Source organism: Equus asinus, chromosome 14 (assembly GCF_041296235.1).
Source record: "Equus asinus isolate D_3611 breed Donkey chromosome 14, EquAss-T2T_v2, whole genome shotgun sequence".
NCBI classification, from domain to species: Eukaryota; Metazoa; Chordata; class Mammalia; order Perissodactyla; family Equidae; genus Equus; species Equus asinus.
Window position 1 is genome coordinate 23578304 of NC_091803.1, and position 16226 is coordinate 23594529.

General features: G+C 39.9%; 1 protein-coding gene and 1 pseudogene across 23 annotated transcripts in view; both read right to left on the minus strand.

Moving 5' to 3' along the window:
* CRCP (CGRP receptor component) overlaps positions 1-16226 on the minus strand; it is a 137187-nt gene that overhangs the window by 100620 nt on the left and 20341 nt on the right. The gene's annotated exons all lie outside the window — the stretch shown is intronic.
* On the minus strand, positions 23-15003 carry LOC139040174 (DAZ-associated protein 2-like; annotated as a pseudogene).

Sequence of the window (16226 nt, forward strand, 5' to 3'; positions counted from 1 at the left end):
TGTCAAAACAAAAGTACACAGCATTTAAAACTCTTATACCCCTCACAATCTTGAGTCTTGACCAAGCTGTTTAGAGAACACTTTGTCAGATAAGAAATGGGAGAACCACTTGGAATGTGGCTCTCAGTTTCTTCAACTGCAAAATGAGAGAATGGGAATAGGAAAGTCCTATATCAGTGACTCTTACCCAAGGGTACAAATGTGTATTAGAATTTTAAAGGGTATATAGGCATGGATTGTAAGAACTGTAGCAAACAGTAAAGGTGCAGTTTTAATCAATTTTATTTCAAAAACGTGAAGAAAATAATGTTTTCTTAATCCAAATTACAGAAAATAAAGATTAACAAAATCTTAGTAAACAAAAACAAGGACTTTAAGAGACAGGAGTTAATACTCAGTAGTATAAGGTACAGTCCTCTGCCCTCAAAGAGCTTACAATCCAGTTGGGGAAAGAAGACAAATACAAGCGAATTTTAACAAGAGATTTACGTAACAGTTAAAGATAATTATCATCTGTTACAATGCAATATACATAGCTCATTGCTGAAGGGGTGCTTGAAATGTGTGGACTCTCAAAGATAACTGGACTTAAAAGGAAAAAGACTGGCTTCAATTATTACCACTATGCAAGTGACAACTTCTAAATTTCTCCCTCAATCTGACCCTGCAGCTCCAGATTCATCTTTCAATTCAATTCAATAAATATTTATTGGATTTAAAGACATTCTAGAATAAAAAGATGAGTAAGCCACAGTTCCCAGAGCCATATGTTTGGGGAAGCAGTACAAGTTACCCAATCTCTCTAAGCCTCAGTTTCATCATCTGCAAAACAGGAATGATAATAGTACTTAATATCCCATGAGGGGGTTATGAGGAATGAAAATCCTTCCAATTATAGTGGCAGCAGCTACCATTTATTGCTTACTTTCCACACAGCAAACACATTTAACTCTCAGACTTAATTGATGCTGAGATGGTAAATAACTTGTCCAAGTTTACACAATAATAATAAAAGCTGGTATTCTTAACCATCTGCTTCTAGTATTCAGTGTCAAAACAATGACTGTCACACAGTAATTTCTCTATAAATGGTAGTCATTATTAAGGCAGTTGTAGCTAAATTCTACTCTTCATAATCCCCAAACATTTAGTCTAGACTCAAAGAGGAAGACTTCATGGAGGAGAAGACCCGTGCCGAGCCCTGAAGGAATCTCTAGGCAAAGGATGGGAAGAATGGGCAGTCAGGGCAGGAACAGCACAAGTAAACACCCAGAAGAACAAAAATTCACAGAGTTTTAGGAAATGGCTGCTTGAGAGGTTGTAGGACACAGGGCTGAAAGAGTTATCTGGGACAAGACCACAAAGGGCCCTGACTACCAAGAGGGTAGATGTTAGTTTATAGACACTGGAGAGCAAACAAGGAAAGGAGTGACACACTCCTAGGTGAGAGAAAATGAAGTCACGAACTTGGGCAGCAGCAGCAGGGATGACAATGAGAGTCTGGACGTGTGAAATGCTCCTTGTCAGCCTCAGGTACAGTCAACAGGGTGTGCCAACTGCCTAGGTTGGGTGGGAGGTGGAGTGAAGGAAATGGAAGAGTCAAGGTTTACTGTCAAGTTTTTAGCCTGTTTGGGAAAAGTATGTTAACTGAAATCTGAATTTGAGTTTGTGGTACTTTTGGAACAACAATGAAGAGGTCTCTGTCGAGCAGTTTGTGTAGTTTTAGTTCCAGTTTTGTCTAGAACTAAGAAAAAGACCAGAACTGGATTTATTAGCAAGGAGTTATATGAAACCATGAGAGTAGATATCATAGTCCAGAGACCAACTACAGAGTAAGTGAAGACCCAGGACAGAACACCAAAACCCACCTCCATTTAAGGAGCTGCAAGAGAAGGCAGCAAAAGAGAATGAGAAGGGGCAAAGAGAGGAAAAAGAAAACCTGGGAGAACAGTGTGAGGGAAACCAAGAGAGCAAAGTTTCAGGACGGAGGGTATTATCAGCAATGCCAAATACTGAAAAGAGGAAAGTAGGTTGATAGATTGATACTAAATTTGCCAAGAAAGACGGCACTGGTGGCCTGTGCAAGTAGTTCAGCAGAATGATTGTTGTGGTGATAGCTGGATTGTGGAAACTGAGGAATAACTGTAGAGGAAATAACCTGTTGTGGTTTTTTTTTTTTCTTGTAATGCAATGTCATCACTTTATTAAAATATTCAAAATAGTCTTTATTCTACATTTTTAGTATAAAAAATCTACAAGTTAAGTGACCACAGTGTAGAGACATACAACGCTCAACTTCTACAGCAGTCAATGGGACAATCGAATACCACATGTACAGAACACTAAACTGAGATGAACTGAACTTATAAGATAAAATAAAATCCAATTTCAGGAAAAAAGGTGAAAATATTAAGGACTCCAAAATATTCTTAACCCTAATGAGATTTCACTGGACTCAAGTCATTTTATAGTAAGGCATTCACAATATGACCCATTAACTCAGCTTAGGGAGAAACATGAGTGGCCGCATCAGGCACTCTTTGACGTAATAAATGGTACCCGATTCTTGATCTGAAAACTTCCCTTAATTTGGCTCTAAAGTCACCAGGCTTTTGAAAGGCATCCTCTTCATTGCCTCCCATATTTTAAACAAACCTGTTTTCTGTACAGTTTGTATTGATATCCTTTGTTCAAACAAACCTCAGTTTTTCAGGCAGCAAAGAAATCTGGGTTCAGTTCACGCATGAAGAGACAACCTATAAAGAGGATCCAAAAGGCACCCCCCACTTTTGCCTGAGGAGATGCAAAAGCAGAAGTAATGGGGTCTGTGCTTGGGGCACAGAGCGGGTTTCAGTGGATCCTTGTGAAAGACAAGTTAGAAGATGACAAGTGAGAAGTGCAAGGAGAGAAGGAAATTAGTCTGACTGGCTTTCTGTCCTGCACCACTGATTCAACGGAGACTGGTGGAAGGGAATGGAAGACTAGGGTTGAAGGTAGGATGTGGGGCAAAGGATGGAAGGGGAAAGGCAGACAACTAATACATTTCATTTATAACAAGTAATACAAATCAGAGACTTAAAGGAGATTAAAGACCAATCAGAATAATTTGGCAACTTTAATTCTTAGGAAGATCAAAGTTTCCTCCAAACCTAATTTGATGTTTTATTACTAGAAGCAAATAACGGTACGTACAGTATTACTCCAGTGGAATTAAAGGAAGACCCTCAAGGCTGCTTCACCCCCACTGATTTTATGAATGGCTACCTCTCCTACTTCAAAATGCTTTCGGGAGGTACTGCTACCATTACATAGTTCCTTATTAAGTTTGAAAATTGCCTGAAAGTTTGGGCAACAGAAAGACATCCCAACAACATGTCTAAACTGCAATTTTAGGTTAATATGACTAAAGGAGTTACATTATGAGAAGTGCTGTGACATAGTCTTGGTTCCTCACCAGATGGTGTGGTCACCTCCTGAGCCACCCATGAAGAAGTTTCCCTTTGACTGAGTTACAACGACACTGGTTCCTTGCATGACTGCAAGCTGAGCAGCTTTGGGAGGGCATCCTGGGAGTAGAGGAGGAACACTGCCAGCAGTAGCCCCAGCTCCAAATCTAGCACCTATATCATACCCTCCTTCTACCAGCACAATAGAACCAGATGGATAGATGGGATAATAAGCCATGGGGATTGTGGAACCTAAAGGACCAATAGCCACTTACTGGGCCATGGGAAGATACAGTGAGGGCAAAGAAAAGCGGCTGACATGGGGGGGACTGTGGCAGCCCCCGGGTGCACGCAGAGCTCAGATGACAGAGCTCTGAGTAGGCAGATGGAGCATCAGTATGGGGTGGAACCTGAGAAAGATGCAAGGTTAAGGGTACAGTGGATTCCCAGGAGGCTACACAGGGTAGGCTGGCTGTGTTAGACATTGACCTTTGCTGTTCATGGTGGCTGTGGGTCCAGTTCTGCTCAGTCTCACAGACTGAAATAACCTCTTGACAGGAGAGAAATAAAAAAGCAGTTAGAGCCTGAGGAGGGCAAGTTCTGGAGGGAGACTGAAGCATGTTTGCCAGCAAAGGAGATACATGCGGAGAGACTGAAATTATATGAGAGTAAGGGAAAGACCCTCAGAAAAACAAAAGTCCAAAGTTTCGGTGAAGTGGCTCGTGTTCCACTGAGACCACAGCAATGTGGAAAGAAAAGGCAAATCTGAGGTGAGCTGAAGGGAAATGAGCTCATTTTGGATAATTTTTCTCAGTGAAGCAAAAGCGAAGTTACCATCTGAGAGGTCTGGATGTGAAGAGGGTTAACAGGACCAAAAGCGGCAGAGTATCAGGTAAGGAGGGGACTAGGAATAAGATCAGCCAGCAGTTTCAAAGGCCCAATTGGCTTGGAAAATATGAACCTTCACTCAAAACTAAATTATTTACTTTAACCATTATCACCAAACAGTATGAATAAAGAATACAGGAAGAGCAGGAATAGAGAAAAGGAATAGCTGAATAAATGAGCATCTCAGCTACAAATCAATCAAAGCAACGGAACTCAGTTCACCCAACAGTCATTATTCTGCCAGGCTCTGAACTGCTGACATGTTCCCATAGTTACAAAAAGGATCTTGTAAGTCTTCTAGCAACAAAAACATTCACAGTTGCTCCCTGAAACTGCTCCCTGGTTTGACTCAGAGTCAAACCAACTAAGGAACTTCTCTGCTCCTCCATCCAAGGAGAACTAAACCACAGAACTACATGTTCTGAAGGTTCTAGGTTTGGTGGAGTAGGTCTTACAAACATTCCCCCGGACTTCATAACCAAGCCTATTTTTGTTGTCTCTACTTTCTCCCCCTTCACTTCTCAACTCACTGCACTTTAGTTCCTGCCCCAAAAGATCACCAAAACTGTTTTTGCTAAAGGGCCTAGTGACTGCATATTGACTACTCTAGAGGATGCTTCTGTCCTGCTTTACCCTGTCTCTGTGACACCTGACATTGCTGATAACTCTCTCCTTAAAACTATCTACCTTGCAGCTTCCATAGGACTATTTGTCCTTGATTCTCTTAACTTTCTGACTATTCCTTCTTCATCTCTTTCTAGGTTTTCTCTTCTGCTTGCCTCTGTAGCAATTCCACAGTGCCTTCTTTCACCCTCTGACCCTTTCACTGAGTTCCTCATCCAAGCCTCACAATCTCCTCTGCTACTTAGGTTTTAACCAAGAAATCCAGGTTTTCATGCAATGTGAACTGAGCTCCAGACCTTTGCAACCAACTGCCACCTAGACATCTCAGACACATTTCAACACTACATATCCCAAAGTGATCTGACTATCCTTCCCAACAAACCAGCTCCTCTCTCTGTACTTCTCATCCCGGTGAAGAGCCAAACACGCAGGCCAAAAACCTGTAGGTCATCCTTGACTCCTTCCTCTTACCCACTGCCCATATTAAGTCACCAAGAATTACTGATCATATTTCCTTCAAGATAGCTGTCCCTCCTCACCATTTCTACAAGCTACTTCAATTCTTCTTGGTTAGAGGACAATGGCCTCTACCCTCGGAGGTCTGCCACTTTTCAATCTATCTTCACTCTCACAAAAAAAAGTATCTTAAAAGATGAAAATCTGCACATCTCATTATCCTGCTTGTAATCTTCCCACTGTCCTCACAGGTTTTAGTATGAACTTGAATTTCCTTAGGTCAGCCTCCAGAACCCACTGAAATCTGGTCTTTGTTGGTGTCTCTCTAGGTTTATATGCCTTCATTTCCCCCAACCACTCATATCCCAATTAAATGAAACTGCAAACACTCCACGGGAAAGCATCAGGCTAGTTCCTGATTCTAGGCCTTAGCACATCATGTTCCCTCGGCTTAGAAAGCACTAACTCACGCGCATCTGGCTGACTCTCACTTTATATTAAAACCTAGTGTTACTTGTAAAACACTACACTCAAATTCTGATATTTCAGTGTCTTTCTACTATGTCCTCACTACCATAGCACTTACAATGTATTCATCTTTGCATCCCCAACAACTGAACAAAGCTGGCATGAGGTAAATGTAATCTGCAGGATAAATTGAAGAAAGAGCTAGGGCAGCCCTGACTTCTAGGAGTTCAAGGGAGAGACAACTGTTGAATACTGGGGAGACATGGGGCAGGAGCCTATGCTCTGAAAGCAAGGTAACCACACTCCAGATACTATGAGAACCCATCCACCTACTCTGAGCTTTTCTAGTTCCAGAGGTCCATGTCCCAAATATTGTGCCAAAACCTAAGCAATCTGTGCACAGAAGATCCCTTTTAGGGACCCAAAGTTATTTACATATCTACCTAAGCTGATTCTTGAAGGCAAATTCTTCCTTTATCCTGGCAGACATAGCTGTACATCTAGAAAGATCTCAGAATGAGAGCTGGGACTGAAGGCAAGGCTGCAATTCTTAAGAACTAAATGCCTCAAGCCAAAAGCTAAAATGATTAAAGAAGTAAATGCTTTGGGGAATTAACATTTGGGGGGAAAATGACATGGGCCTTAGGGTCAAATGACTTCAAGTTGATTCTCAATACTACCATTTTTGCTGAATAAGGCTATGAAGTCAAATAAAACATGGTTCCTACCATACCCTCAAGGACTCTAGTTTAGGTATTTAAGCAAATTAATGGAGTTCTAGTTTGCACTACTAGAACTGACCAGTTAAGGGTTATTATCTTGAATCTCCTCTCCCTGAAAGAATGGTAGAGGAAAAACTCTATCAGAGGATATTCAGATATAAGGATTTAAGAACACTTCAGCAGTTTCTATGATAAATGTGATTCCTGTCTTAAACTGCACTTCCTAGTACAAGATGGTCCAGGTCTTGAAGGTACATGGCAAGCAGCACCCTGAGTCACCAGGCACTAAGGCCAAATGAATTCAATGGGCTGCAATAGTCAGCAACCTAGCAGAGAAGTCAGGCCCCAGCCACAGTGAAAGAAGCCTGCCAGCCCCCTCTACTGGTTGTTTGTAGAACAACACTGCCTGCAGAGACATGATAACCTTTGTAAAAAACCTGGAGTGTTAATCTGTCCCAGGAATCAACCATTTAACGAAAAGTAGACACTAAAAGATCACAACAGACTTTACAAATCCTCAAATTTAGGATCACAAATGGAAAAAGGGAACTGCAAATAATCTTTCTCTGAATATTATAGTCTGCTTTAAATTTATATAGATTCTAGCTAATCATGAATCAGCTTACAAGGCAATTCCTACTTGTAAACTTCTTGAATGGTAGCCAAGTGCATATCTGTAGCAGAAAAGATGTAGGGATTGGGAAGCAAATCAACAGCCCAGACAAATACTTAGAAAAGGTCTTAAAAATCAACCATTAGGGGGCTGGCCCCGTGGCCGAGTGGTTAAGTTCACGTGCTCCACTGCAGGCGGCCCAGTGTTTCGTTAGTTCGAATCCTGGGCGCGGACATGGCACTGCTCATCAAACCACGCTGAGGCAGCGTCCCACATGCCACAACTAGAAGGACCCACAACGAAGAATACACTACTATGTACCGGGGGGCTTTGGGGAGAAAAAGGAAAAAATAAAATCCTTAAAAAAAAAAAAAATCAACCATCAGGACTTTCGTTGTAGATGAGATCTTACAAGCCCCCTAAAGCCTATCCTTCTGGTGATTATAACAAAAAAACTAAGGACAAAATACAAAAGCAATAACCTGAGGACTGTGAAAATAAAACAAAGGTAGGTGGACTGGAGAGAGAAACAAAACTTGAAGAAAGAACTAGTTGGTGTGGGGGACGGAGGTGAGGTTTTTTCCCCCCTTTTCTCTCACAGCCTTGATCCTCAGGCCTGCACTTAGCAGAGCTACAGCAGTAGCTAAAACTCCAAGAGAAATTCCATCTTTCTGGCCACAAGATTGGGGAAAAGGGCCCTTGAGATCTGGAGATTTCGGTGAAGCTAACAACTCGAGGGTCACTCCCCAGGGAGGCCTGGCAGGTGTAGACAGGAACGGAGCCCCTGTGGTTCAGAATGCCAAAGAATATCTTTTCCCCTCCTTTTCTCTTTTGTTCTCTCCCTGCGTGGGCCCAAGGGTGCACCAGTAACAAGTGCACACATGGGCAGCTAAAACTTTGAGAGAAACCTAGCACTTGCAGATAGAAGACTGAAAAAAGGGGGCCCATGTGGGCCAGAGAATATAGGGGCAATCCCAGAGAGGAGAGGTAGAAATGAAGATTCTCCTAAATTTGAGTAGAGATGAGGATTCTCCTAAATTTGAGTATCAACCTACACAAATCCTAGGTTTAGCCTGAGCTTCATGTGCTGAACAGCCCCAAAACAGCATGGAGCAAACAGACTCCGCACAGCAAAGACACTGAGAAGTGAACAAGTTACATTACCACTCCAGTCTCATGCAAAACAGACCCAAAGCTACAGAGCAAAGGTTTTAAAAACTAAACTGACATTGAAATCCTTGCCCACGGAAAGCAAGACAGACTTCAGGTGTGAACTTAACTGAGTTGACTGCCTGCTAAAAGAAATTTTAAAAGCAAGATTAAGCAGAGGCTTTTAACAGGACCCAGAACCTAAACAATATAATATTCAAATTATCCAGGATACAATCTAATATTACCTCAATGAGGAAAACATGACTCATTCTCAAGGCAAAAGATAATCAACAGATGCCAAATTTGTGACAATCCAGATGTTGGAATTATCAAAGACTTTAAAGTAGCTATTTATAACAACATGAGGTAAAAGTAAACATTCTTGAAATGAATGGAATAATATAAGTTCTCAGGAAAAGGACAGAGATGATAAGTAATATACAAATGGAAATTTGAGAACTGAAAAATATAACACACAAAATGTATTATATTAAGCCACTGGGTGGGCTTAATAACAAAATAGAGATGACAGAAGAAAGAGTCTGGGAACTTATAGATAGAACAATAGAAATTATCCTTTTTGAACAACAAAGAGGAGGGAAAAAGGGAAAAAATGAACAGATAGGATTCCAGGAAACTGGCAGAGTAGGAAAAATCAGGAATCTGCCTCCCCACCACCTGGAAAACAACTGTCTAGACAACCAGACCTAAATGTAAAATGCAAAATTACAAACTCCTAGAAGATAATGTAGGAGAAAATCTAGATGACGCTGGGTATGGCAATGACTTTTGATACAACACCAAAACCACAATCCATGAAAGAAATAATTGGTAAATTGGACTTCATTAAAATTAAGAACATCTGCTCTGTGAAATACAACATCAAGAAAACAAGAAGAAAAATCACAGACTGGAAGAAAATATTTGCCAAAGACACATCTGATAAAAAACTGCTGTCCAAAATATACACGTTCCTAGGGGCCGGCCTGGTGGTGTAGCAGTTAAGCTCACACGTTCCACTTCTCAGCAGTCCAGGGTTCGCCAGTTTGGATCCTGGGTGTGGACATGGCACCGCTTGGCACACCATGCTGTGGCAGGCGTCCCACATATAAAGTAGAGGAAGATGGGCATGGATGTTAGCTCAGGGTCAGGCTTCCTCAGCAAAAAAAAAGAGGAGGATTGGCAGCAATTAGCTCAGGGCTAATCTTCCTCCAAAAAAAAAAAAAAAAAACCAACAAATTCCTAAAACTCAACAATAAGAAAACAACCCAAGGCCAGCCCCATGGCCTAGTAGTTAAGTTCAGCATGCTCTGCTTTGGTGGCCCAGGTTCAGTTCCTGGGCATGGACGTACACCACTTGTTTGTGGCCAAGCTGCAGCAGTGACCCACATACAAAATAGAGGAAGATTGGCACAGATGATAGCCCAGGGTGAATCTTCCTCAGAAAAAGAAAAGAAAGAAAGAAAATAACCCAATTCAAAAATGGGCAAAAGGGGCCAGCCTGGTGGCATAGTGGTTAAGTTTGCATGCTCCAATTGGGCAGCTCAGGGTTTGCAGGTTCGGATCCTGGGCACGGACCAAGCACCACTCGTCAAGCCATGCTGTGGCAGCATCCCACATAAAATAAAGGAAGACTGGCAATAGATGTTAGCTCAGGGCCAATCTTCCTCCCAAAAAAGAGGGGGTGGAGGGGGGGAGGATCTGAACAGACACCTCGCCAAAGATGATATACAGACAGCAAATAAGCATACGAAAAGATGCTCTCTACATCATATGTAACCAGGGAAATGCAAATTAAAACCATGAGATACCACAACACACCTATCAGAAAGGCCAAAATCCAGAAGACTAACACCAACAAATACTGATAAGAATGTGGAGCACCAGGGACTTTCATTCATTGATAGTGGGGATGCAAAATGGTACAGCCATTTTGGAAGACAGTCTGGTGGTTTCTTACAAACTAAACATGCTCTTATCATATGATATAGCAATTACACTCCTTGATATTTACCCAAAAGAACTGAAAACTTATGCTGACAAAAAAACCTACACACAAATGTTTATAGTAGCTTTTTTTGATAACTGCCAAAATTTGGAAGCAACCAAGATGTCTTTCAGTAGGTAACAGATAAATAAAATATGGCACATTCAGACAATGGAATTATTATTCAGTGCTAAAAAGAAATGAGCTATGAAACCATGAAAGAGACATGGGGGAACTTTAAATGTGCATTACTAAGTGAAAGAAGCCAATCTGAAAAGACTACATATTGTACGATTCCAACTACATGACATTCTGAAAAAGGCAAAACTATGGAGACAATAAAAAGATCAGTGGTTCGCAGGGGTTGTGGGTGGGGAGGGAGAAATGAATAGGTGGAGCACAGAGGATTTCCAGGTCAGTGAAAATACTCTGTATGATACTATAATGGTGGACAGATGTCATTACACATTTGTCCAAATCCACAGAATGCACAATACCAAAAGTGAAACCTAAGGTAAACTATAGACTTTGGGTGATAATGATGTGTCAATGTAGGTTCATTGATTGTAACAAATTTACTATTCTGATGGGGGATGTTGGGAGGTTATATATGGGTGGGGTAGGGGGCATATAGGAAATCTCTGTACCTTTCCCTTAATTTTGCTATGAACCTAAAACTGATCCAAAAACATAAAGTCCAACAACAAACAAAAACAAATGATTCTGGGAAGGTGGCAGAGTAGCAAGCCCAGAAATCTGTCTTCCCATCTAGACAATAAGTGCACTGGCAGAATCTGTCTGAAAAAGCTATTTTCCAACTCTGGAGTCTACTGAAGGGTTAGAATTTCCAGGAGAAGGCCTGGAGGGTAAATTTCAGTTAATTATGGTCAGTTTTAGATCTTAGCACAGTGGCAGCTACCCATCTCACAACTCCAGTGACAGACAGCTGTGCATGTGTTCCTGAAGTAACTTACACACAACTTGTGGAAGCTAGAGAGGGCAAAAAGGACCCTGCTCTCCAAACATCAGGATCTGTGCTTTAATCACTGATTGTTGCTTCTGACTGCAGGCAAAGGGGCAGTGGCCATTGTTGTTGCACCTCCCTTCATTACTGAATGCTCCTCCAACTCCAGCTCAAGTGACTTCTAGGAGATTTAAAGGGCTCTTTTCTCTACTCTTCATTTTTTCTTCTTCCCTAAAGCTCAGACACTAAAGGCTAGGACATTCAAAAACAACTACATATACAGGGAAAATCAGAAAGGGAGTGCATATGGCTAGGGAAAGGGGCAAGCTCAGAAAAGACCTGAGAAGACTTGAGTTCATATCTCAGGCTGATCCTTGGCACAGAGCCAGCCTACTATAATTTAAAAAAATAAACGATAAAAACAGTATAAAAAACCAGCAGGCCCTGCAGAAGGAACAGAATCTAATTTCCAGAGTTACCACATTATTAGAGGAAATGTCCAGTTTTCAACAAAAAATCACAAGGTATACCAAGAAACAAGAAAGTATGGCCCATTCAAAGGAAAATAATAAAGCAACAGAAAACGTCCCTGATAAAGACCTGATGGTAGATCTACTAGACAAAGGCTTTAAAACAACTGTCTTAAAGATCCTCAAAGAACTAAAGAAAGATGTGGAGAAAGTCAAGAAAACAGCGTATGAACAAAATGGAAATATCAATAAGAGAAGAAATAAAAAAGAAACCAAAAAGAGATTCTGGCACCGAAAAGTACAATAACTGAAATGAAAAACTCACTAGAGGGATTTGAAGGCAACTTTGAGCAGGCAGAAGAAAGAATCAGCAAACTTAAAGATTGAACAATGGAAATTATTGCATCTGAGGAACAGAAAGAAAAAAATTCAAGAAAAGTGAACAGAGCCTATGGGATCTGTGGAACACCATGAAGCAGACCAACATATGCATTCTGGGAGTCCCAGAAGGAAAAGAGAGAGACAGAAAGGGGCAGAGAGAATATTTGAAGAAATAATGGCTGAAAACTCCCCAAGTTGATAAAAGACATGAATATAAACATACAAGAAGCTCAATGAACTTCAAGTGAGATGAACTCAAAGAGATTCACACAGAGACACATTATAATCAAACTTTCAAAAGACAAAGACAAAGAATCTTGAAAGCATCAAGAGAGAAGCAACTTGTCATATACAAGGGAACCTCACTAAGATTTCTCATCAGAAACCTCAGAGACCAGAAGGCAGTGGGCCAATATATTCAGAGTGCTAAAAGAAACACACTCTCAAGCAAGAATCCTATATCCAGTAAAACTGCTCTTCAAAAATGAGGGAGAAATTAAGACATTCCCAAGTAAACAAACACTGAGGGAGTTCATTATCACTAGACCTGCCTTAGAAGAAACGCTCATGGGGCTGGCCCCGTGGCTGAGCGGTTAAGTTCACGCACTCCACTTCAGTGGCCTGGGGTTTCGCCAGTTAGAATCCTGGGCGTGGACACGGCACCGCTCACCAAGCCATGCTGAGGCAGCATCTCACATGCCACAACTACAAAGAGCCACAACTAAAAATACACAACTATGTACCAGGGGGCTTTGGGGAGAAAAAGAAAAAATAAAATCTTTAAAAAAAAAAAAAAAAGACAACGAAACGCTCAACAGAGTCCTATTATATGAAATGAAAGAACACTAGACAGTAATTTGAAACTATATGAAGAATTAAAGATTTTAATAAAGGTAAACACATGGGCAATTATAAAAGCTAGAATTATAACAACAGTTTGTAACTCCACTTTTTGTTTTCTACATAATTCAAGATAATTTAAAATAACTATCAGTTTATGTTTTGGGGCACACAATGTATAAAGATGTAATTGTTTTATATCAACAAAAAAAGATGATGAGAGATGGGGATGGAGCTGTAAAGAAGCAGAGTTTCTGTATGTTATTGAGGCTAAACTAATATAAATTCAAATTAGAGTGTTATAACTTTAGGATATTAAACCAGGGGCTGGCGGGAGAGGAGAATGGGGAGTTATTGTTTAATGAGTATAGCGTGTCAGTTTTGTAAGATGAAAGGTTATGAAGATGGATGGTAGTGATAGTTGTCCAATATTATAAATGTATTTACTATCACTGAACTGTACATTTAAAGATGGTTAAGATGGTAAATTTTATGTTATATATATTTTACCATAATAAAAAAAATTGAAAAGAAAAGTAATCCACTTTCCCCACACCATTTCCTGACTATGCCACTGAGTGGATATGGGCAGTATCACAAAAGACAAAGCAAACAGAAAATGATACACCATGCAAATATTAACTCAAGAGTACACATTAAAATAAGTTTAATGAAATTACAATAAAATAGCACATCAAAGTACATTATTGTACCACTTAAAATCATCTCATATACTGTGGTATTACCTGTACCATACTTGGAAAACACAGATTTCATGGTTTCTAAATGCCTTTTGGCTCCAAATTCTGGCTTTCTCACCTCTCAATAAGAATTCAGCCAATGGAGTCATTCAGGTAGAATGACTGCTCTGATTTAACAGATATTTCTGGGAATCTAGCTAACCAAATATGCTGTTCTGGAAAGACAAAGCTTGATGATGCAAGAGCTGAAATGCCATTGGAAGCACTCAGCCACCATACGGTGTGGGGAGTATATAGGTGGCCACAAAAGAGATATCAAATTTGAGGTTGGCCTTTTCACTTTTCCCTCAGGAAAAGATCAGTGATTCAAGCTTTAGAATCATTCAGCAAAGGACTTGTAAAGGCCACCTGAATCTTGTATATGGCTGTGAGATGAAGTCAATCAAAAGGAGGTACAGTCATGTGCCATATAATGACGTTTTGGTCAATGATTGACTGCATATACACCGGTGGTCCCATAAGATTAGTATTACATAGCCTAGGTGTGCAGTAGGATATACCACCTAGATTTCTGTAAGTACACTCTATGATGTTCACATGATATTGCCTAAGATGCATTTCTCAGAATGTACCCCCATCATTAAGCAAAGCATGACTATATTATAAAATGGTACTGTCCAACATGCCAGCTACACTGACTATAGATGGCTATTAATATTTAAATTTAATTAAAATTAAATAAAACTAAAAATGCAGTTCCTCTGTTGCACTAGGCACATTTCAAATGATCAAGATGCATGTGGCTAGAAGCTACTGTGTAGGACAGAGCACAGGAGTATTTCCATCACTGTAGAAAGTTCTACTAGACAAGACTGTTCTGTTGTCTCTCTTGATAAATAGTCTACAGAGGAGCCGTTGATAAGGAAAAAATACAGTGAGAAGGTACAGTCCAGCTGAAACAGCTGCATAAACATGCACGTACACACATACAACCTTTATAGTCTGAGATCTCTGTCTTTGTGAGAATCAAAGTAGGTCTAGAGGAAAAGTGATGCATCATTTTCTTCCCTTCCCCAAGTCCTGATCCCCTACTTGCGATTCTATTATCCAAAGCTTTTTGTGTCAATAGGGTGAGACATGCTCCAATAAGGGAGCTGAGGGTGATAAGTATATAGATTGTTTGAAAAATGTTAATATAAAGTTTCCTTGTCAAAAAAAAAAAAAAAAAGAAGAAAGAAAGAACAGAACCCTGAGGACCTGTAGAACAATTACCAAAGTTCTAACAGTTGTGTTTTTGGGGTTCTGGAAAGAAAGAAGAAAGAGATTGTGGTAGAAAAAAAATTTCAAGCAATAACATTCCAAAACTTCACAAATCTGATAAGAAACAAAAATGTACATAATCAAGCAGCTCAGCAAAGTAAAAAAAAAAAAAAATCAAAATTTCAAAGCCAAAGATAAGAAAAAATATTGAAAGCAGACAAAAACAACACATTACATATTTGTATGACCACAGATTTCTCATCAGAAACTATGGCAATCAGAAGATACTGAAGTAACATCTTTAAAGTACTAAAAGAAAAGACCACTCAACCCAGTGAAACTATCCTTCAGGAATGAAAGAAAATAACAACATTCTCAGCTGAAAGAAAACTAAGAAAATTTGTAGCCAGCAGATCTGTTCTAAAAGAAGTGCTAAAGAAGTTAGTTCTTCAGGCTGCAGTAAATGGTAAGAAATAAACATGGAACTTAAGGAATGAATGAAAAGCAAAGTAAGTGGTAAAATTCTAGGTAAACATAAAAGACTATTTTTGTCCTGTTAAAGTCTTTAAAATATGCAAAGTCTAAAAGTATATGTTAAAAGATTGCTAAATACTATTTTCAATGTATGTAGATGTAATAAATATGACAACTATAACACAAAAGGGAGAAGATAAAGGGACCTACCTACATTCTACTTAAAGTGGTAAAATATTAACTCTATCTGGACCTTAAATGGTCAGGTATGCATATTGTTATCCCTACAGCAACCACTAAAAATTAAAAATATACCAAAAGATATAGCCAAAAAGCAAAAAGATAAATTTTTAAAGACTAAAGAACAAGAACTATATGAACTTCTTAATAGACACAAAAAAAGCAATTGATAAAATTCAACATCCAGTCATGATAAAAATCTCAGCAAACTGGGGGCTGGCCCAGAGGCACAGTGCTATAAGTTCAGCACACTCCCCTTTGGCGGCCCAGGTTCACAGGTTCAGATCCTGGGCATGGACTTACACCACTCATCAAGCCATACTGTGGCAGCAACCCACAAAGAAAATAGAGGAAAGACTGGCACAGGTGTTAGTTCAGCGCTAATCTTCCTCAAGCATAAAAGAGGAGGATTGGCAATAGATGTTAGCTCAGGGACAATCTTCCTCACCAATCAATCAATGAATTCATCATCTCAGCAAACTGAACTTCCTAAACCTGGTAAAGGGCATCCGTGAAAAACCTAAGCTAACATTATATTTA